This window comes from Aethalodelphis obliquidens, unplaced genomic scaffold, assembly GCF_003676395.1.
Source record: "Aethalodelphis obliquidens isolate GAN/ISIS:26980383/991018 unplaced genomic scaffold, ASM367639v1 scaffold3, whole genome shotgun sequence".
NCBI classification, from domain to species: Eukaryota; Metazoa; Chordata; class Mammalia; order Artiodactyla; family Delphinidae; genus Aethalodelphis; species Aethalodelphis obliquidens.
In genome coordinates, this window is record NW_020837947.1 from 665,247 (window position 1) to 688,927 (window position 23,681).

The 23,681-nt window shown below is 38.6% G+C and overlaps 1 long non-coding RNA gene and 1 pseudogene across 2 annotated transcripts in view; both read left to right on the plus strand.

Annotated features, from left to right (window-relative positions):
• The first annotated feature begins 7,096 nt into the window (after nt 1-7,096).
• LOC113606579 (uncharacterized) overlaps nt 7,097-23,681 on the plus strand; it is a 97,381-nt gene continuing 80,796 nt past the window's right edge. The window contains exons 1-2 of one of the 2 annotated variants that reach the window (XR_003427613.1): nt 7,097-9,102; nt 11,278-11,395. This is a non-coding gene — a long non-coding RNA (uncharacterized LOC113606579). Of the gene's footprint in view, nt 11,396-23,681 lie in introns of both variants that reach the window. The other variant, XR_003427610.1, reaches the window with a different exon arrangement.
• On the plus strand, nt 15,308-15,776 carry LOC113606572 (eukaryotic translation initiation factor 1 pseudogene; annotated as a pseudogene).

The following is a 23,681-nucleotide window of genomic DNA, read 5'->3' on the forward strand; positions in this document are numbered from 1 at the left end:
TGTGTTTGGTAGATTCCTTGGGATTTTCTAGGTAGACAGTCATGTCATCTTCACATAGGGATAGTTTGTCCCTCCAACATGTGCGTACTTTACGTCTTATTCTTGCCCCGCTGTAACCGCTGGAGCTTCTGGTGGGAGCAGGTTTTCTGTCATTGTTCCCAGAGTCGGGGGAAAGCATTCAACTTTCATCAGTACGTAGGATGTTTGCTGTAAGCATTTTCTTCATGGTCTTTATCAAGTTGAGGTAATTTTCCTCTTTGATTGGTGAGAGCTTTTTATCATAAATGTGTTGGTTTTTGTCAAATGCTTTTTGTGTATCAGTTGGTATCATCTGATTTTTCTTTAGCTTGTTGATATGGTTGATTGTGATATTTTGATTTTGTATAATGTAATGTGTCAGTATTTGAAGATCTGCATAGTTCAGTGAACTGGTGTTTCCACATGATTAATGCATGGTGTTACAAAACCATGCACTGGTAAAGATCCATTCATTCAAAGTGGAAGATAGGCCAAGAGATTTTAATTCTTAAGGTTACAAAAAGTTTGCAGATATGGCTTCAGATTCTACAATTCACATAGCCTTTAAGAAACATGCACTCATCATATTTTGGAGTAGCATCAAAGAAGATTATTCACGATTATCTGAAAGAACTATTAAAAATACTTCTTCCTTCCCCAACACATATCTTCAACCAAAACAACATATTGCAGCAATTTGAATGCAAAAGCAAGTATGAGAATCAGCTGTCTTATTTTAGGTTAGACATTAAGGAGATTTGAAAAATATAAAACCATGCCACTCATTTCACTAAATTTATTTTTGTTTTAGAATATATAGTTAATTTTCCAAAATAGATTATTTATGTTGAAACATAATGGATTTATTTGTTAACTTAAATGAATTCAAAAGTAAATGAAAAATTCTTAGTTTTAATTTACAATTTTCTAAATATTGGTAGATGTAAACTATATAAACGAATGCTCTTTGAGGTCCTCAATAATTTTTAAGAGTTTGAAGGGGTATTGAGACCAAAAAGTTTAGGAACTATTGCCCTATGATAGGATTACTCTGGCTTTAAATAATTTCTTGGATTCATTTTAGTAAGATATTTTTCTAAAACCTTGCCCATTTGATAAGATTTAAAATTTATTGGCATGAAATTGTTTATCGTATCCTGTATCATTTTTATTATTTGATTTTTATTATAATTTTAAAATGTTGATACTGCTCGAAACTTATAGAAAAATTATAAGAATAATACATGGACATACTATATAGTTTTTACCCAGATTAAAGAATAATTTTATTTTTGTTTTATACTGTTTTTAATTGATTTATTGTTTATTCATGTCCCTTCTTTCTTACCCTCTCTACATGTAGCTATTTGCACTTGAAATAAGGCTAGTTCAAATTGAGATGATCTGTAAGTCTAAACTACACAACAGTTTTTGGAAACTTGGTACAAAAAATATAAACTTTCTCATTAAAATGTTTTATATTGATTATGTGCTGAAATAATATTTTTGTATACTGGGTTAAAGCAAATATCAAAATTAAATCATTTATTTTGATTTTTAAAATGTGGCCACCAGAAAATTTAGAGTTATACATATGGCTTGCATAATATTTCTATTGAATTACATCCATATAAATTTATTTTTCAAAACCATTGAGAGTAAGTTGGAGACATAATAGCCTTTGTGCCAAAGCACATTATCATGCCTTTCCTAAGAACAATGACATCCTCTTACATAAATACACACAGTTACCAAAGCCAGGAAATGTGACATTAATACATAGTGTACCATCATCTATTTGTCTAATCCACAGTTCATTTCCAATTAACATTTAAACATTTTTAATAACTATCTTCCCGTTCCAAGATGAGGCATTTCACGTAAGGATCATGTCTTCTAGTCTCCTCTAACTCGGAAGAGGCTTTCTTTGTCTTGACCTTGACTTTTTGAAGAGCACAGGTCAATTCTTTTGCAAAATTTCTTCCTTGTGATTAGATGCTTGTTTTGTCAGGAGTGATGTGTTCTTATTGTAGCAACACGAGATTGGTTTGTTTTGATGATCTTGTTTATGTTCATAACTTGGTTAATATTCTTTGCATCAGGTTTCTCTATTATAAAGTCAGTATTTTTCCTTTTATAATTAATAAACATTTTGGGGGTGGATACCTTGTAATTATATAAATATTCATTTGTCATCAAACTTTTACCTACTAATTTTAACATCCATTGATGAATTTTGCCATTTAGGAGCATAGATTTTTACTTCCTTTCTTTAAACTCATTTGTTTTCTAATAAATTATGAGAAATATGAAACGGTACAGATTAAAAGTGTTATCCTCAGGATTTCTGCAAATGTCTAAAAATTATACCCCTTTTCTACGTAAAGTTTTGAGCCAGTAGCAGTGAAGTTATTTAACAGCTTGTTTATATTCATGAATCATAAAATTGTCCCTTTCATTTATTATTTTTTTCCTGTTTATTTGGAAGAGGAGAAAGCCTAGAAATGGTCAATCATTAAGAAAAAAATCAATCTTTGTTAACTGGCCTTTAAGATTTATCATTAGTTATTGCATTCAAATTTTTTAAAGTCTCAAGATATTTGTCTGATTTGTGTCCTTGCAGACACACCCGTCGGGTAAGTGTCAACACAAATAAACACCTTTTCTTTTCCTGTTGCTGGGTCGGCTCATGGCTGCATTCACGGGGCACTTTTGCTGAAAACTTTCCAGTCATCTCCTGGTTAGATGAAGCTTATCTTTGACTACATTCCTCAGAAGGGCTCATGGTGACAAAACACCCCAGTTCTTGCATGTTTAACCCTGTTTTCTGTGCCTGGTGCACAGGTTCTCTTACTGAACTTTTGCAAATGGTGCTCCATTGTTTTGTGCGTGGTTGTTTTTCGAAGCTAGATGTCTGTCTGATTCCTCGAAGCCTTGAGGGTGTTGCCCTTCAGCTTTGAAGCCTGAGGTTTTACTGGCACACATCTCAGGGGCCGTTGTTCCCATCAGTTCCCTGTCAGGCCAGCGCTCTCCACATGTGGGTGGAGGGACTCCTTTCCTCACCTGGGAAGTCTCCCTAGATGACAGTTTTACATGTATACCCCATCCCATTCCTCGGGTTCTGGTTGCTCGAGATGTCTTTCATCTGCCTTTCATCCCACTTTATTCCATTTTCATTCTTAACCCTTTTACTTCTTTTTACACCATTTCCATTTCTTTTGGTTGTTTTCTTGCCTTTCTTCAATGCTCTTAATTACATTTTTTAAAAACATCTTTATTGGAGTATAATTGCTTTACAATGTTGTGTTAGTCTCTGCTGTATCACAAAGTGAATCAGCTATACATATACATATACATCCCCATATCCCCTCCCTCTTGAGCCTCCCTCCCACCCTCCCGATCCCACCCCTCTAGGTGGACACAAAGCACCGAGCTGATCTCCCTGTGCTATGCGGCTGCTTCCCACTAGCTATCTATTTTACGTTTGGTAGTGTATATATGTCCATGCCACTCTCTCACTTTGTCCCAGCTTACCCTTCCCCCATCCTGTGTCCTCAAGTTCATTCTCTAAGTCTGTGTCTTTATTCCTGTCCTGCCCCTAGGTTCTTCAGAACCATTTTTTGTTTTTTCTAGATTACATATATATGTGTTAGCATACGGTATTTGTTTTTCTCTTTCTGATTTTACTCTGTATGACAGACTCTAGGTCCACCCACCTCACTACAAATAACTGAATTTTATTTCTTTTTATGGCTGAGTAATATTCCATTGTATATATGTGCCACATCTTCTTTATCCATTCATCTGTCGATGGACACTTCGGTTGCTTCCATGTCCTGGCTATTGTAAACAGTGCTGCAGTGAACATTGTGGTACCTGACTCTTTCTGAATTATGGTTTTCTCAGGGTATATGCCCAGTACTGGGATTGCTGGGTCGTATGGTAGTTCTATTTTTTAGTTTTTTAAGGAACCTCCATACTGTTCTCTATAGTGGCTGTATCAATTTACATTCCCACTCATTGCAAGAGGGTTCCCTTTTCTCCACACCGTCTCCAGCATTTATTGTTTGTAGATTTTTTGATGATGGCCATTCTGACCATTGTGAGGTGATACCTCAGTGTAGTTTTGATTTGCATTTCTCTAATGATTAGTGATGATGGGCACCCTTTCACGTGTTTGTTGGCAGTCTGTGTATCTTCTTTGCAGAATGTCTATTTAGGTCATCTGCCCATTTTTGGATTGGGTTGTTTGTTTTTTTAATATTGAGCTGCATGAGCTGTTTATATATTTTGGAGATTAATCCTTTGTCCATTGGTTCATTTGCAAATATTTTCTCCCATTCTGAGGGTTGTCTTTTCATCTTGTTTATGGTTCCCTTTGCTGTGCAAAAGCTTTCAAGTTTCATTAGATCCCATTTGTTTGTTTTTATGTCCATTTCTCTAGGAGGTGGGTCAAAAAGGATCTTGCTGTGATTTATGTTATAGAGTGTTCTGCCTATGTTTTCCTCTAAGAGCTTTATAGTGTCTGGCCTTACATTTAGGTCTTTAGTCTATTTTGAGTTTATTTTTGTGTATGGTGTTAGGGAGTGTTGTAATTTCATTCTTTTACATGTAGCTGTACATGTAGCTGTACAGTTTTCCCAGCACCACTTATTGAAGAGGCTGTCTTTTCTCCGTTGTATATTCTTGCCTCCTTTATCAAAGATAAGGTAACCATATGTGCATAGGTTTATCTCTGGGCTTTCTATCCTGTTCCACTGATCTATATTTCTGGTTTTGTGCCAGTACCATACTGTGTTGATTACTGTAGCTTTGTAGTATAGTCTGAAGTCCGGAAGCCTGATTCCTCCAGCTCTGTTTTTCTTGCTCAAGATTGCCTTGGCTGTTCAGGGTCTTTTGTGTTTCCATACAAATTGTGCAACTTTTTGTTCTAGTTCTGTGAAAAATGCCATTGGTAGTTTGATACAGATTGCATTGAATCGGTAGATTGCTTTGGATAGTAGAGTAATTTTCAGAATGTTGCTTCTTCCAATCCAAGAACATGGTATATCTCTCCATCTATTTGTATCATCTTTAATTTCTTTCATCAGTGCCTTATAGGTTTCTGCATACAGGTCTTTTGTCTCCTTAGGTAGGTTTATTCCTAGATATTTTATTCTTTTTGTTGCAATGGTAAATGGGAGTGTTTCCTTAATTTCTCTTTCAGATTTTTCATCATTAGTGTATAGGAATGCAAGAGATTTCTGTGCATTAATTTTGTATCCTGCTACTTTACCAAATTCATGGATTAGCTCTAGTAGTTTTCTGGTAGCATCTTTATGATTCTCTATATATAGTATCATGTCATCTGCAAACAGTGACAGTTTTACTTCTTCTTTTCTGATTTTGATTCCTTTTATTTCTTTTTCTTCTCTGATTGCTGTGGCTAAAATTTCCAAAACTATGTTGAATAAGAGTGGTGAGAGTGGGCAACCTTGTCTTGCTCCTGATCTTAGTGGAAATGGTTTCAGTTTTTCACCATGGAGAATGATGTTGGTTGTGGGTTTGTCATATATGGCCTTTATTATGTTGAGGTAAATTCCCTCTATGTTAATTGCATTTTTATTTGAGTCTGTTCTTCCTTGTTCACCTTGTAATTTATCCTACTTTCTGAGGGAGACTCATGTAGACAGCAAGCAATCCACTGAATTGCAGGCGAGATACAGTCATTTTCAGTAACACATAGGTATGAAGTTCACTCCAAGACACTCTTTCTGAGGAAAGAAATTTACTTGAGCAAATATTCCAATAAATTGAGGGTTGGGAAAAAAGGGAAGCCTTGAGATCCAGAACGTGATTAATCCAACCCAAGCTGTAATGAAGGGAATCCCCAGACTCCAGCTGTGCATCAGGTTTAGAAAACACTAGGTCCAGATTCCTGCATGTGGATGGAGGGTTCTGGAGAAATCTCCAGGAAGAAAGGGGCTCCAGGCAGTAAACAGTGATATTGAAAAATAGAACATCTTCAAGATATGATGAAAGTTTTTTAATTAATAAAAAATAAAAAGAAAATTAGAGAGTTTAAGAAAATGAAGCAAAGCATTTATGGTCCTGGTATGAAAGAAGTTAAAATGAGTTTAAGCACCATGATTGTTAGCAATTTATGTAATGTGAGAGTGTGTATTTGATTAAGCTTGATTCTAGGAATATTTTGCTTCTGATGCCTAAATAGTTGTCCTGTGGGGTCTTGGAGAAGGAGTGTTACTTGACTGAATGATTAATGATATTTACACAAGTATCATAAGGTAAGTGCTGGTTATGATTTTGAATTTTTCCTTATCATCCATAAACTAAGGATAGAAAATTTGGTTATAGTTATAGAAACCACATAACTGTTGACACCTTGACCATTTAAAATTTGGCTAAGAGATGTGAGAGGTGAAAGTGGGAGGCTTGGTTGTGATGGTGGGATGGCCCGTATCCTCGCTGTAGACAGGTGTACACGCTGTGGACCACACAAAACGAATCACAGTATAATTGTGAAGCCCCGGGACCGAGAGGTCTGCAGAGAGTTCTGTGTTCTAACTGAGGTACATTCTGTTCTTTTGTAGTAGAGAGCCAGGAGGCACAGTTGGTTATAAACACGGAATCAGCCTTGCTGTTGAGAGACGTTGTCTTTGAGGTGGGCTTGTGAGTGGGGAGAGCTGAGATGAACAGGTGTTGATTTTGAGCACAAAGTCTGAACCGCACACATCATCACCATGAACATCCCATTAATGTGACGATTTTTTGTGCTAAAGGGGTGCTGGCGAACGTTTAACATGATTCTGAGAGCAAGAAAGAAGTTCAATATTTGGGGCACTTTGATTAATATGAAACACTGACAGAAAGAACTGACTACAATACTTTTATTTTGAATTATTACTTCCTGTCAATATGAAGTGGAATATTATTTTTGGGTCAGTTGCTGTCCTTGGTCCAGTTAACTGTGGACAAATGGCATGGCAGTTCTGGCTGTTACCCCGTGGGTAGGGGCAAGCTCCAATGCTAGAAATTATATAGTCTAAAGAGTAGTTTTGTACTTTTTAATTTGTGTATGAGATTATATCACAGAAATGTTATTCACTATGTGTATTGCAGAAGAAAACTGATTGAGAACTATTGCTGTATATATTTAGGATTTATTCAATATGGGGCCAATGTATGTGAATAAACCAGTGAAAAGAGAGGCCTTAATTGAAATTGCAAGGTCCTAGAAGGAAGCTAAGAATACCTGAGCTTGGGAAAAAAGGAGGAGGAACAGGAAGAGAACAAGTTGTAGGAAAATCTCTCCTTTTGGTTTTAGGAATGATTTAAAGGATCAGCATTTCAGCTTGTAGAAGACAGGAGAGCTATCCTTAAGTCTGTAGAGTTATCATGTAGGAAGAGTCCACTTGTTTCTTGGCTTCCATGTTGCTGAACTAGGTCCCAGGGTTGGAAGTTTCTGAAAGATTTATTTTTAGCTCAGTGTAACAAAGAGCTTCCAAACTACCAAAGAAATTGATCATTTCCACCAATTAAAGCAGCTTAAAAAGAATGCATTCTGTTCAAAAGAACTTTCCTCCTACTCTAGGCAGACAGGCATCACAGGTTACAGTGGCCATGGGTGGGGCGAGTGGTTCTACCAGTAACTCACAAGTTGCTTTACAACCCCATGACCATAGGAGTCCTGTCCCCGGACTGTTCCATTTCAAATACCTTATTATGAAAAAGTTTAAGCATACATTCAATACATAGTAGATCTCCATGCACCCATCACCCAACGTCAACAGTTACCAACTCAATTCTCGTTTCAGCTCCCCGCCCCCAACACATGCTCTATTTATTTTGAGGAAACTCTGGCACGGTATACTTCTAGCTGTAAATATTTCAGTATATAGTAATATCCTCAAAAGATAAGGACTCTTGGCCATATATATTGAACCATCCTTTACTGAGGTGTAACTTACACACCCCTGGCCGTAGTCTTGATAGGTAAGACAAATCCCTCCGTTTCTTGCCATGTTTTTCTTCTACCACCTTAGTCCGACCACCATGATCTCTCTCCTGGACCACTTTCACGTGACCTCCTCTTGTCCACCCGGCAGCCAGACCATCTTTCTGAAACATCAAGCAGACTGTGTCATTCTTCTACTCCCTGTGGTGGCCATCCCGCTGCCTAGAATAAGATAAGAGCTTCCCACTGTGGCCTCTCAGACCTGCCCGGGGCCCGCCTCCACCCACTCTCCTCCTGGCCCAATAAGTTCCACCCGCGTAGGTGTAGTTTAACATCTCCCAGTCATTTCTGTTTCACACCAAGCCGTCTGCGTTAGAACTTCTGCCCTTGCTCTTCTTCCCGACTAGAATGATTTTCCAGAAATTTTCTCATGAACGGCTTCCTGCCTTTCAGATCTCAGTTCCTTAATCATGTCTTCAGAGAGACCTCTGACCACCTGATCTGAACAGTCTTCCCTCTTGTTCTCTGTCCTATCGCCCCGTTTCAGTCTCCATAGCACACGGTTCTCTAGAAGCAGTCTGTCTCTGCACGTGTCCACCCTCTTACTGGCTGCTCCTCTGCACAGAATACAAGCCACGCGAGAAGGGGGTTGCATGCCTGTCTTGTTTAATACCAGGGAGAAAGGTGTTAGGGCAGCTTGACTGTGATCTGTTTCCCTCTAGTTACTGGGAACACACAGGGGCCACTCGGGAGAGAGAAGGCTGGACTGTCTCTGTCACCAAGGCAATACCCCATCTCCTGGTACGTAGACTCATGGTATTTGCTGGGAAGAGAGTCTTGATCTATGTGATGCTTTTAGCAGGATGTCTCTGGGTTAGGATTGCGTGTGGTAAGTAAATCTGTGATCTGTGGATCTGTGAGCCATGGCTCCCCCAGAAACGTCTACAAGCTGCACAAGTACCTGAGGTATGACGTGGAGATATTCCATAGCCTGAAGGTTCCCCGCTGTGTGAACTGACCCTGTGCTTGGCCCAGAGGCCTGGGAGGAGAGGAGGCTCTGAACTTGAGTCTGCTTTTTCATGCCTCCTGATGGCTTCATCCTTGAAATTGCCAGTGAAACCTGATCCAGGGTAAGAGCTCTGATTCGTGAGTCCAGTTTGAGTATCTGATCAATTTGTTGGCCCCACTGTCTGATGCCCAGAGCCTACAGCACTGCTTGGCTCGAAGAGCAAAATAAATCCTTGCCTGTGAATGGGCGCGATCCAGTATCTTGGGGACGGTCGACTGGAATTAAAAGAGCCATCTTTTTTGTAGCAGTTTTCTTCACTTTTAAGCAATCCATGTTACTTGTTTTATTAGTTCCATACTTTATTTGGGATACTCAGATATAAAGAAATATATCCAGATTAATAGTGACAGTGGCTAGAATCAAGGTTCATAAAAATAACTGACGTACTTTGGAAAATGCTCCCTTGCAAGCGTGTGATGACTCTGTGTGGGTGTCACAGTGACCACGTGGGACTGATGAGGACTACGTAGGGCCTGGCTGTGCTGGCGTCCCACGGAACACACGGTAGGCGCGGCCCTGCTGTAAGGCGTATCACTGCATTTTAAAGCTTCTCCACGAGGGAATCTTGAAAGAAAAAGTCCTCAAGTTAGAAGCACAGAAGCTTTCGCTCTCATTTGAGCTATCAGCACAGAACTTCATTTTTGCTCTTTTGAGTCTGTTTTTGTTACTGGCACAGAAGGATACTTTAATATTTTCCAGAGATGAAGACTTGCAGGCACACTGGCAGCTTCTGAGTTTGCTTCTGTAAAGTGATCCCTCAGTCTTGTGTGTGGTTGTTGGTCCTGATTCCTTTAGATGGAAGTATTTGGGAAAGGTATTGGGTTAAATGGAGACACAAATCTGAAATAATGTTGCTATTTTCTGCTGGAAGCAACTATTCCAACGTGGATGTATTGGGCATGAAAACTAAACGGTAATTGTTTTTATTTATCATTAACAATTCATACAAATCTATATGGAAAACTGCATTCTCTGAACTTCATCTTTGGCCTCCTTCATTGCCCTTTCCTAACTTGCCAAGTTTTGTATTATCCTGACTTCAAAAAAGATGGAAATTTCCCAAGTATGGGTGGTCTTGTTTCAGGCAGATAGCACATTGTAAAATTATTACACCACGTTTTAACCAGAGCACAGTTGTTTTAAGCTATATTAAGTACATGTGGGTAACAGCTAGTAAGTTTCACTTCCAAGGATAAGGTGAACTACTGGAAAATATCTTATTGCTTTTAAATTTTGCCTTTGCTTTCCATGATTTATGTCATATTATAAAAGAAAGAAAGAAAAAAGAACTTCTGATGGATGAGTCTGTTTTTCCCCCTGTTGCTGAATTTAAGAATTTGAAGTAGTTCATGGTCTCCTTTATAAATATAAATAGTTCATGAGGTCTCCTTTCATGCCTTTTAATTGTCAAACCCAAGAAAATCTAATAATAGATCTTTGAGCTTTAAAGAAAATTATGGAAAGGGAATATGGGCACTAAGTAGTGCTACCTTATGCTTGGCATGCCGGGAGACCTATGCTCAGACTTTGGTTCTGAACAGAGTTTATTTGCTGCTCCTCAAGTTCTCTATGATTGATGGCAATGTATTAGTTCACAATCCTGCCAGGTATGGGAATTACATTTATAGCCTCAAGAAAATAAGTGACTTATTGAAAATTATGGAGCTAGTTCATAGCAGAGCACGTGTTATAAGAGGTCTCCAGAATCCTAGGTGGGTGTTTTCCCACTATACTGTGGTAGCCTTTCAGTACAATTTAGAATTTTACTTGTGAATGGTTAGCTATCTTAATTTTTAGATAAGTCATCTTATAAAATTATACTTTAAATGGTTCACAGAATTAAAAAGATATTCATAGGTATCTTTTACATTAAAATATTCTTATAGATGAGTAGAAAATACAAATGATTTCAAGTTTTACCTGGATGAGAAATTTGTATATCCAGACATTAGAGTATATGAAGTTACCAAGGAGGGAATTTAAGATAAGAGCTAACGGTGACCAAGAAAAAAGAAAGAAGACTCAAATTACTGAAATCAGAAATGGAAGTGGAGACATCACTGACTATCTTACAAATGAGCTACTGTATGACAGTAATGTATGTAGCTTGGGTGAAACGGAAACAGTCCTAGAAAGATACAAATTAGTGAAATTGACTCAAGAATAAATAGAAAATTCTAGTAGATTTCTAACAAGAGACTAAATTGTAATAATAATTTTAAAACTTCCCACAAAGAAAATCCAGGACAAGATGGCTTCACTGGTAACTCCTACCAAACAAGAAGAATTAATACCACTTCTTCACAAAATCTTCCAAGAAATTAGAGGGAACACATCACAACTCCTTCAGTGAGGTCAGTATTACTCTGATTAAAAAAAAAATCAAAAGAACTGAAAATTAAGACCAATATCTGTTATGAATATAGACACAAAAATACTCAACAAATGACTAGCAAATCAAATCCAGCAAAATATAAAAAAGATTATACACCATTACCCAGTGAGATTTATCCCAGGAATGCAAGGTTGGCTTAACAAAAAAGTAAATTAATGTAATATGTTATGTCAATAAACAAAATAAAACATGTGATCATCTCAATAGGCACACAAAAATCATTTGACAAAATTTAACACCCATTTATGAATATTCAAACAATGACAACAATAGAAGAACTTCTTCAAAATGATAAAGTCTATCTATGAAAAACTCACAGCTAACATCATCGTTAATTTTGAAAGACTGGATACTTTCCCCCAAAGATGAGGAAAAATACAAGGGTGTCCACTCCTGCCACTTCTATTTGTGATTGTCGTGGAGGTTCTAGTTGGGGCACTTAGGCAGGAAACACACATACACATTTACATCTTGAGAATCATTACCAGCTGGTGATCCATTACCAGTTACTTATGGGATTGTCGTCCCTCTCAAGTGTCTTGGGATAAAAACAAATGACAGTCATTGTGATAGATGAGACCCAAGGTCTCTTCTGCCCATGTGGCTCTACGAACACAGAGCTCCTTTCCTTTGGGGTGCCCAGAAGTGGAATCTCAGTGCCATGCCATTTTGCCTCTGACTTTTCTGACTTTGAACACAGATGTATGGTCTGTTGAAACAGGAGTCTGAGACCTTACTGCATGGCTGCCGTCTTTAGGAAACCACTAGACTCCACTTGGGCAGAACTCTCTTAGGACCTTCCTCAGGATATAGGAGGATTCGCCACTACTTCCTATTTAGTCACGGTTGTCACTCCCACAGAAACACATTTTCAGTCATTCCCGATCACTCCTGGGCGTGGGATATAAAACCCGTTGTGTATCTGCCACTTGTTCCTCTAACCTCACGTCCTACTGTCCTGCAAAACTCTTTGCCCAACCTGCTAAATTCCACGCCCTTTCCATAGACTGTTCTCTCACACAGCTGTGCCTTCCCCTGTGCTAGCTCTTCTTTCTGGAAAAGTTCTCTCCACTTGTCCCCTCCCTAATTCTTATTTGTCCTTCAAGGCCCTACCTGCCCTACCCAGGGTGCTCTCCCCTGGGGCTTTGTCTTCTTCTGGGTGAGGATTACCTCCCAGATCCTTTACAAACCCGTTAACTTACTTTTCTGTTTCTGTTCTACACTTTCATCTCCTACAAACTCTGCATCTCCAGAGTCTAGCATATTAGTTACCATAAACCATAGATGCTCAGAAGTATGTGCTGAATTGATACTGATAGTTAGATGACCTCATGGTGACACAGATCCAGTGATAACTCCCCTTCAAGGCGTACCTTCATCCTAGGCATCTGTTTTTTCTGAAGTTACCTTGTCCTGGGGACCTGGTTGAGACATTGTCAGAAGTAGGAGCCTAAGCTTCTTATTTTAGTTAAGCTGTGAAAAGAACATACTCTACCCATCGACCTTGACAGGTACACCTTTGTCACATCAAAAATTGAAAACACTTAAAGCCCTGAGTTTTATATGACTAAAATTAACAAAATTTCAAAAATAATTGAATATAATTACTGTGCAAGTTTGGGTGTTCTGCTGAAGGATTGGCAGTGGAGTTAAATCCTCACTTAATGAAAATAGGAATAAAAATAGGAAAATACGCCAGGCTTGGTGACAAGCACTGCTTCCACCCGCTGCTCACTTCCAGACTGAAGAATCCCGCAGGCACCTGCACCGAATCCATGAACCTGGGTCAGGGCTACATGTCTGTGCAGGGCGCTAGGAAACCGCCTCCTGGCCTCTGCCTGGAGATCAAGAGGTGGCCGATTCCCTAACATCGGGAGGGTCTTCAGAAGGTGCTCAGTGGTGAGAAAACATGACAGATATCCTTTATGGAAGACAGACAAGAGTCTTTGCTAAGTGGATGTGCGTGTGATGGCACGATCGTGGGATTACACAGAGGAGGCTGAACAGTTTCCTTTGTGCCTCTCTTACACCTTGGTAGTGATGTGGGGACATTATCCTGTTCATATCTGTTAGAAGAGAGAATGTTTGAAGATGCTTGTTGTAAAATCAAGGATTTTTAAATGTAGGTGTTGTTAATATGCACTTGTTTCCCCACTAAGAGTTAACATTGCAGTAGTTTTTGTTGGTCCAAGGAGGGGCACAGCAAGGATGAGCTTCAGCAGGAAAACATACAAAGGCTGAAGGTCATTGTTAATTGCAGAAAACATCATTGCTTCCTAACTCTTTCACATAAATATGTAAATATGAGCGTGTGAAAACTGACCTAAGGAAACTGGCAGCAATCACTTTTATTAAAATATTAAAGTCAAGAGAATATAATTTTATGTATCAGATGTAACACATTCAAACATTCATACATTCATTCAATCAAAATTACTTAGTGCCATGAAAAACAGTAACAGACAGGCTGGTGAGATCCTTGTTTTCATAAAACTTAATCTAGTGAAGAACACAGACAGTAAATGTGAAAAAACCAGACTAGTGCTGGGCAGTGTTAGGGTCTCTGACAAAAGCAGTGGGGTTTGGTGTGGAGGGGCTCTCACGAGTGGGGACTATGAAATCAAAGCACAAATAAACTCTCTAAAATGCAAAAGACGTTGCTGTTGTTTCAGAAATCATGGGTGTGTGTGTCTGTGTGTGTGTGTGTGTGTTATGTTTTAGGTACGTTTGTAACACTTCTCAGAAAAATAATTCTCTAATCATAGACTTTAGACCTGTGTCTCAGACAACGTTAAAATTCAACCTTTTGGTAAGTGATGTATTATTTTTATCTGATCCACAGAATAGAGAGGTAAAAGGCATTGTAAGCAGGGTACGGGGGAGGCGTGGCCGCTGGACCTCTGACCCCCTTCAGGACAGAGCTGTTCTTTACCAGCAGCGAACACCAGGTTCACACACCCTGGAACCAAGTCCCTCAGGCGAGAGCCCAAAACCTGTGTTGGGTTTTTGCACAGTTGAGGCCATTTCCTCCCCCCGTAAAAGCCAAATGGGTACATGTGTTGTGAGGCAGACGTGGGGTCCGACGTGTGTGCATAACTCACGGAGAGTGGACGCATCTGTGCATTTGGGTCCAGAGAACCAGAACTTTGTGACAGGAGGGCTTGAGGCCGTGGAGGCGAGGTTCCCCCTGCAGCTTGGGGACCGTCGGTGTGCTGGGCCCCGCGTCTCCAGTGACATATCTGTAGCTGTTTGTACTTGCAGCTTTTGAGCCCTGGCCACGGAAGATGGTTCATATTATATTTAATGGTTGTTGATCTAATATCTGGCAAGTGCGAGAGTTCTGTTCCTGACGGTCTGGCGGGGCCCTCAGCTCTGCGCTCCCTCACCGCTGCGGCCTCCAGCCCCGAGCAGCTGTGGTCACATTGCAAGAATGTGACAGTCGGACTGTAGTTTCAGGCCTGCTCAGTTTCTTTGTAAATGATTTATAAGCCCAACTTGAAAAAAATCTGTCTTTAAATAAGTTGCAGCGTTGGAGTTATGTCCAACGTGTAGGATTCCTATTACACATAATTCTATTATTACTAGTTATGGCACAGTCCTAGCAAAGTCTGTGAATTATAAAAATATGGCAAAATTTTTTTTTGCATTTAAGGGTAAATGGTGTTCAAGAGAACAGAATACCAAAGGAAAAGGTACAATAACAAAAGTTTCCACATATAAAGCCCACAGACCTTACTGCAAGTGTGCTGGTGTGGTAAATCTCCCTGAATTTTTAAGATGGTGGCCCGTTTAAACGGGGTTTGTCCAAAGCTCACTGCTTTCATTTACTTACTGAAGGACAAGCCAGAGTTGAATTAAAAAGTGGATCATAGCCCCAGTCACTGAGCCGCCGCCGAGAACCCAGCAGCCTCCCCCTCGAGCCCCCTGGCTTCCCGACGCTCCGTACCCCCCGCCCGCCTTCTCCAGCCGCCGCCTTCCGCAGGCCGTTTCCACCGAGGAAAAGGAATCGTATCGTATGTCCGCCATCCAGAACCTCCACTCTTTCGACCCCTTTGCTGATGCAAGTAAGGGTGATGATCTTATATCCGTATAAGAATTCAACAGAGAAACGGCAGGAAGACCCTTACTACTGTCCAAGGGATCGCTGATGATTACGATAAAAAGAAGCTAGTGAAGGCGTTTAAGAAGAAATTTGCCTGCGAGGGAACTGTAATTGAGCGTCCAGAATATGGAGAAGTAATTCAGCTACAGGGTGACCAGCGCAAGAACATATGCCAGTTCCTCGCAGAGATTGGACTGGCTAAGGGCGATCAGCTGAAGGTTCATGGGTTTTAAGTGCTCCTGGCTCGTTGAAGCTTAAGTGAGGATTTCCTTGCATGAGTAGAATTTTCCTTCTGTCCCTTGTCACAAGTTTACAGACCTCGCAGCTTGTGTAATGTAACCACTTGGGGTCTGCTGCTAACTTGGACGAGTGTAACTGCTTCACGCAATAAACTGAAAACAGCCATGCTGTGTAGTCTTGAAGTCCCTCATTTAAACAGAGGTCAAGCAGTAGGCACCTGGCAGGGTCCGGCCTGAGACAAAGCAATAACAGTGATGTGTCAGCTAAGTCCAGAGCCCTGAGATCACAGACGGCTATGTCTGGCCAGAAGCTCCCAGCAATCCCTCTACAGAGTTCCCTGCCCTAAGAGAATGTCGCCACCTGAACAGCCCTTGGTGAAGCTGAGAGTGGAGGATGGGGTGAGGCAGCGACGGCAGCTGTACTGCTAGAGGGAGTCTTTGATCGTCAGGGAATCTGGTATCTCCAGATCTGGTATCTCCTGGTATCTCCAACGTGACCAGGAGGGCAGAGCTTAGAGCAGCCACCTTCATTCTATTGAGGTGATAGGACATCTGGCTTGCCACCAAGGTCTTTTTGACCAGACATATCCCAGCTGATCGATGAGCAAACTAGAATGTGAGGCCAACCTTCTATCAGAGTTAAACTTTGGACAAGGGAACAAATTTCAAACCGATGTATCAGTCATGTAGCTGTAGAGCTCGCAACTTACTAGCAGCGGCTGCCCGGTGCCACGTGAAGTAACAAACTGCTTTTTGGTTTTCTTTGGGGTTTTTTCCCCTTCAGTTTTAATGTTATGTAATGTATTTAAACACTTATTTATGTAAAACTTGTTTTCAGAAAAAAAAAAGTGGATCATTGCTCTGATATAATGAGTGTGGTTTGTCCATGATTAATAAAACCCTCTATTCTTAGTATAACTTGTAGAATATGAAGTCATTTTATGGGACATTTAAGATACAGATAAACAAAAATATGTTGGTGGAAATTTTTTTTTACTTCAGAGAAGATATTATTTCTAAATACGTGCCCACTTTTGAACAGTATATATTATTTTGGAAAATAGAAAATATACGTGAACAACACAAAGCGAACAAACAAAAGGGAAAAACAAAAGCTCTTCGTTATTAGGTGCTCACACCGGAAGGAAGCGCTGTTGACATGTTAATGTTTAAACTTGGAGATTTTTTTCCTGAATATGTGTGTATATAACACATGCACATGCATATGGACGTAGGAATATGAGATCCTATTGCAGATACTGGCTTTTAGTCTAATTTTCAAGTCATCAGCTTTGATGTTTGCACCTAGTTCTCATACGGGGTTGCCCCATGGTTCATGTAGTCAGTCTTCTGGTGCTGCATTCAGACTGCTTCTCATTGTTTTGCTGAGATGTACAATGCTATCATAACACCTAGTAGATGCATTTTTATACTTGTGTGATTATTTCCCTACAATAATTTTCAGAAGTGTAATTGCTGAGTCAGTTCCCTCACTTTTTTAACAGCTTTCGATAAATATTGACAAATTTTCTCCGAAAAGGTAGGGCCAACTTATATATCTGCTAGTAGAGTGTGAAGAAACTGTCTACATCAAAAAATAGAAATTATTATTTTAAAAATATTTGTTAGACCAGATCACAGGCCTATGCCCAAACTGTAAGGGCCTAGGAGAGAGAGTAACTTACAGTTTCTGTTCTTGTGAATGGAGTTCCTCATTTTTGCCTCCACAACTCACAAAGGGGCTTCTCCAAAGCAGAAAGAGTCTCAGTTATTAGACAGCAAGAAAGGGAACTGTGCTTAGTATCTTGGGCATGTATTTCATTTTTCTGTGAATTATTTGTTCACCCTTTAAATTAGTTTTTCATTAAAATACCTTTTTTGGGGCTTCCCTGATGGCACAGTGGTTAAGAATCTGCCTGCCAATGCAGGGGACACGGGTCCGAGCCCTGGTCCGGGAAGATACCACATGCCACGGAGCAACTAAGCCCGTGCGCCACAACTACTGAGCCTGTGCTCTAGGGGTTGTGGGCCACAACTACTGAGCCTGTGTGCCACAACTGAGCCTGCCCACCTAGAGCCTGTGCTCCATAACAAGAGAAGCCACTGCAATGAGAAGCCCGTGCACTGCAATGAAGAGTAGGCCCTGTTTGCTGCAACTAGAGAAAGCCTGCATGCAGCAACAAAGACCCAATGCAGCCAAAAATTAAAAAAAAAACACCTTTTTTTCTCTTTAACTATTAGCCTCTTTCCATATGTGAGCAATATTTTTTCTCAATTTATGATATTTAAAAAAATTCCAAGATCTGTTTTTTTTATTAGACTTAGGAGAACTGCCCCCAGGATTCCATATTCATTGATATTTCCCTAATTTTGTTTCATATTTACATACTTTGTTCTTATATATTTTTAATTTTATTTAAAATATAATCCTTCTGGATTATATTTGTATGTATGGTATGAGGTAAGGCTATTAACCCATTTATTTTTCTTCTAAAGGATTATCTAGGTATCCCAATTACTGATCATTTATTTCTTACTGATTTAAAATTCCAAATCCTTCATATAATGTTCTTAGGTCTGTTTCTCAACATTATTTTCCAGCACAGTCCACTGATTCTGATTATGCAGCTTTATAATAACTATTCCTCAGTATCCTTTTAAAAACATTTTACTTAGTTGTTCTTTAAAAATAATTTTATTATGCAAAGTTCCAAATATATCCCAAAGTAAGGAGAATGCTCTAACGAACCCCCTCTTACCATGGCCAGCTACAAGTTTATCAACACTGAACCAGTCTATTGATATTATTTACTCCAACCCCTAACCTCAAGATCATTTTGAAGCAAATCCCAGATGTTATTTCATCTGTCAATATTTTAGTATGTATTTTTATTAGATATTTTTATCGAGGTACAATTTACATGACTTAAAATTCATCATTTTCAACTGTGCAATTCAGCTGGTTTGAGCGTTTTTGTATATTGTACAACTCTCACCACCCATCTGTTCCAAAACATTTCTATCATCCCCAAAAGAGGCCCCATACCTATTATAATCAGTGTCAACTCTGGCACCGCCAACCCCCGGCAGCCACTAATCTACTTTTGGCCCTTCGGCTTTGCCTTTTCTGAATATTTCACATAAATGGAATCTTACAGTGTATGTCCTTTGTGTCTGGTGCTCTTCATTTAGCATGATGTTTTCAAGATTGTACCAGTGTTTCATTCCTTTTTATGGCTGAAAAATATTCCAGTATGCATATGCCACATTTTGCTTACGTATTCATCTGTTGATGGATTTTTGTGTTGTTTCTAATTTTTGACTATAACAAATAATGCTGCTGTGAGGAGTCATATACAAGTTTTTCTCTAAACATATCTTTTCATTTCTCTTGTGTGTATGTGTAGGAGTGAAACTTATCAGTCATATGGTAATTCTATTTTTAGAAAGTTTGAGGAACTGCCGAACTTTTATACAGTGGCTGCATTATTTTAAATTTCTATAGCAATGCGAAAGGCTCCTGATTTTTCCACATCTTTGCCAACACTTATTATCTTCTATTTTCTTTTTTTTTTTATAACTATTCTAGTGGGTGTGAATGGCATCTCATAGTTTTTATTTGCATTTTCCTAGAGATTAATTATGTTGAACACCTTCTCATGTGCTGGTTGGCCATCTGTATATCTCTATGTCTTTTCTGGAGAAATTCCTTCCTTTGGAGATATTCTATTCCAATTCTTTGTAGAAATTTTATTTAAGTCCTTTGTCCATTTTAAACTGGGTTATTTGACATATATTGTTTAGTTGTAATATTTCCTTATATATCCTGGATATTGGACCTTTATCAGACAGTTAACTGGCAACTATTTCCCCCCATTCTGTGGGTTGTCTTTTTACTTTCTTTATAAAATCCTTTAATACACAAATATCTTTCATTTTAATGAAGTTCAATTTGTCTTTTTTTCTTTGGGTGCCTGTGGTTTAGGTGTCATGTCAAAGGATCATTTGCCAAAGCCAAAGTTATAGAAATGTACCCCTGTGTTTTCTTCTAAGAGTTTTGTAGTATCAGTGCTGACATTTAGGTCTTTGATTCATTTTGAACTGATTTTTCCCTATGGTGTGAGGTAGGGGTCCAAATCTATTTTTTGGCTCAGGGATATGCAGTTATCCCATACTGTTTGTTGAAAGGATGATTGTTTTCCTGCATTGAATGGTCTTGGAAACCTTGTCAAAAATCAATTGACCATTGATTATGAATGTATTTTGGGGCTCTCAGTTCTATTCCATTGTTTTAAATATCTATCCCTGTCCCACTACCACACTGTCTTGGTTACTGTAGCTTTGTAGTAAGTTTTGAAATTGAGAAGTGTGAGTCTTCCAACTTTGTCCTTTTTCAGGATTGTTTTGGCTATTCGGGTCCCTTGCATTTCATATGAGTTTTAGGATCAGGTTGTACTTTTGTGCATAAAAAGAAATTGGAATTTTGATAAGGATTGCACTGAATCTCTAATTCAATTTTGGGGGTATTTGTGTTGTAACAATATTGTTTTCCATACCATGAATACTGGGTGTCTATTTATTTGTTTATTTATTTATTTTTATGGATCGTATGGTAGTTTTATTTTTAATTGTTTGAGAAACCTCCACAGTAGCTGCACCAATTTAGAATGCCACCAACAGTGCATGAGGTTTCCCTTTTCTCCACATCTTCACCAACACTTGTTATTTGTTGTTTTTTTTGATAATAGCCATTCTGAGAGGTGTGAGGTGGTATCTCGTTGTTTCGATTTGTATTTGCCTGATGATTTGTGATACTAAGCATCTTTTCATGTGTCTGTTGGCCATCAGTGTGTCTTCTTTGGAAAGTGTCTATTCAGGTCCTCTGCCCATTTTTTAATCGGGTTGTTTTCTCTTTTGATGTTGAGTTGTATATGTTCTTTGTACATTTTAGATATTAACCCATTATTGGAAATATCTTTTGCAAATATCTTCTCCCATTCAGTAGGCGACTTTTTCATTTTGTTGATAGTTTCCTTTGCTGTGCAAAAGCTTTTTAGTTTGATACAGTCCCATTTGTTTATTTTTGCTTTTGTTTCCCTTGCCTGAAGAGACATATCCAAAAAAATATTGCTAAGACTTATTTAAAAGAGAGAACTGCCTATGTTTTCTTCTGGGAGTTTTATGGTTTTAGGCCTTATATTTAAGTCTTTAATCCATTTTGAGTTTATTTTTGTATACGGTGTGAGAAAGTAGTACAGTTTTATTCTCTTTTGATTTATTTAGATCTTATTTAATACAACAATATTCCATAGTTTTCACTGTAAAAGTCATGCACATCTTTTGTTAAATTAATTCTAATGAATAAGCTAATTGTTAAACTAATTAATAAAACGAATATTTTATTCTTTTTGATGCTATTTTAAATTGTTTTCTTAATTTAATTTCAGAATGTTCACTACTAGTATATAGAAATGCAACTAATTTTTGTATATCCATCTAGTATGCTGCAACCTGGCTGACCTAGTTTGTTAGCTATAATAGATATTTTTAATGGATTTTTGAACTTTCAATATATAAGCTCATGCCATGTGCAAATAGAGATAGCTTTGTGTCTTCTTTTCCATTGTAGATGGCTTTTATTTCTTTTTTCTTATCTAACTGTTCTGGCTGTAACCTCCAGTACAATGTTGTATAGAAATTATGAGAGCAAACATCCTTGTCATGTTCCAAATCTTAGGCAAAAGTGTTCAGTCTTTCATCATTAAGTATGATGTTAGGGGCTTCCCTTGTGGCACAGTGGTTAAGAATCTGCCTGCCAGTGCAGGGGACAAGGGTTCGAGCCCTGGTCAGGGAAGATCCCACATGCTGCAGAGCAACTAAGCCCATGCACCACAATTACTGAGCCTGCGCTGTAGAGCCCACGAGGCACAACTACTGAAGCTCTCATGTCTAGAGCCTGTGCTCTGCAACAAGAGAAGCCACTGCAATGAGAAGCCCACGGACCGCAACAAAGAGTAGCCCCCACTTGCCACAACTAGAGAAAGCCCATGTGCAGCAACAAAGACCCAATTCAGCCAAAAATTAATAAATTTATTAAAAAAAGTATGATGTTAGCTGTGAATTTTTCATAAATGGCCTCTATCAGGTAGAGGAAGGTCTTCTCTATTTCTAGTTTGTTGAATGTTTTTATCATGAAAGGGTGTTGCATTTTTTTCAATTTTTTCTGCATCTATTGAGATGATCGTATGTTTATTCTATTGATATGATGTATTACCTGAATTGATTTTTCTATATTCTACTAACTGGGATAAATCTCACTTGATTATAAGGTATAACCCTTTTTATATGTTGTTGCATTCAGTTCTCCTGTATTTTGTTGAGGACTTTTGCCTCTATATTTATGAGGAATATTGCTGTATAATTCCCTTTCCTAGTGATGTCATTGTCTGGCTTTTGTATCAGAGAAATACTGGCCTCATAGAATGAGTTATAAAGCGTTCACTTCTCTTCTTTTTGGAAAATTTGAGAATGATTGGTATTAATTCTTCTTTATAGTTTTAGCAGAATTCACCAATAAATATATTGAGTGCTCAGTGTTTCTTTGTTGGAAGTTGTAATTATCATCATCATCATCATCATTATCACTCAGTCGTCTTAGCTAATAGGTCTATTACTTCTTGAGTCAGTTTTGGCAGTTTGTGCATTTATAGGAATTGTTCCATTTCATCCAGGCTATCTGATTTGTTGGCATACAAATGTTCATGGTATTCCCTTACAGCCTTTTTCATTTCTGTAAGGTCAGCATAATGTCTCCTCTTTCATTCCTTAGTTTGTGTCTTCTCTCTCTCTTTTATACATTGCTTGCCCATAAACATAGATTTATATTTATTATTTATAATTATTGCTTTATATATCTGTCTTTTATATCAGATTAAAAATACAAGGAGTTACAAACAAACATTTATTCTTTTATATTTACCTATTTAGTCTCCTTTACTGGTGCTCTGTATTTCTTCACGTGGACTCGAGTTATTATCTAGTGTCTTTCTATTCAGCCTGAGGGGCTCCCTTTAGCATTTGTTGTAGGGTGTGTCTGCTCATGACAGACCCTTTTGGTTTTTATCTGCAGGTTTCTTAATTTCTCCTTCTTCTTCTTTTTTTTGGCCACACAGCGTGGCATGCAGGATCTCAGTTCCCTGACCAGGGGTTGAACCTGTGCCCCCTTGCATTGGAAGCACGGAGTTTTAACCACTGGGCCACCAGGGAAGTCCCCTCTCCTTCGTTTTAAAGGGTAGTCTTTCTGGAATATAGGGTGGTTGAAATGGTTTTTTTTCTTTCAGCACTTTCAGTATGGCACCCCACTGCCTTTTGGAATCCGTGGTTTCAGACGTTAATCTCATTTGTGATAACTGGTACATGATGGATTGCTTCTGTCTTGCTGCTTTCAAGATCATCTCTTTGTTTTTGTCTTCGGATAATTTCATTATGATGTATCTAGGTGTACATCTATAAATTTATTCTACTTAGAGTTTGTTGAGCTTCTTGAATGTATAGAATAATGGTTTTCATCAAATATGGGAATTTTTCAGCCAATAGTTTTTGAAATAATATTTCTGATTCTTTCTCTCTCTCTTTGCCTTGTGGGACTCCCGGTATGTGTAATGCTGGTATGTCTGATGGTGTCCCACAGGTTTCTGAGACTCTTCTCCTTTTTCTTCATTCTTTTTCCATCCAGTCCTCAGATGGGTACTCTATTGACCTAGCTCAAAGTTCATTGATTCTTCTAACAACTGGAGTTGCTGTTGAATCCCTCTGGTGAGTTTTTCATATCAGTTATTGTACTTTTTTTTTTTTTTTGCGGTACGCGGGCCTCTCATTGTTGTGGCCTCTCCCGTTGCGGAGCA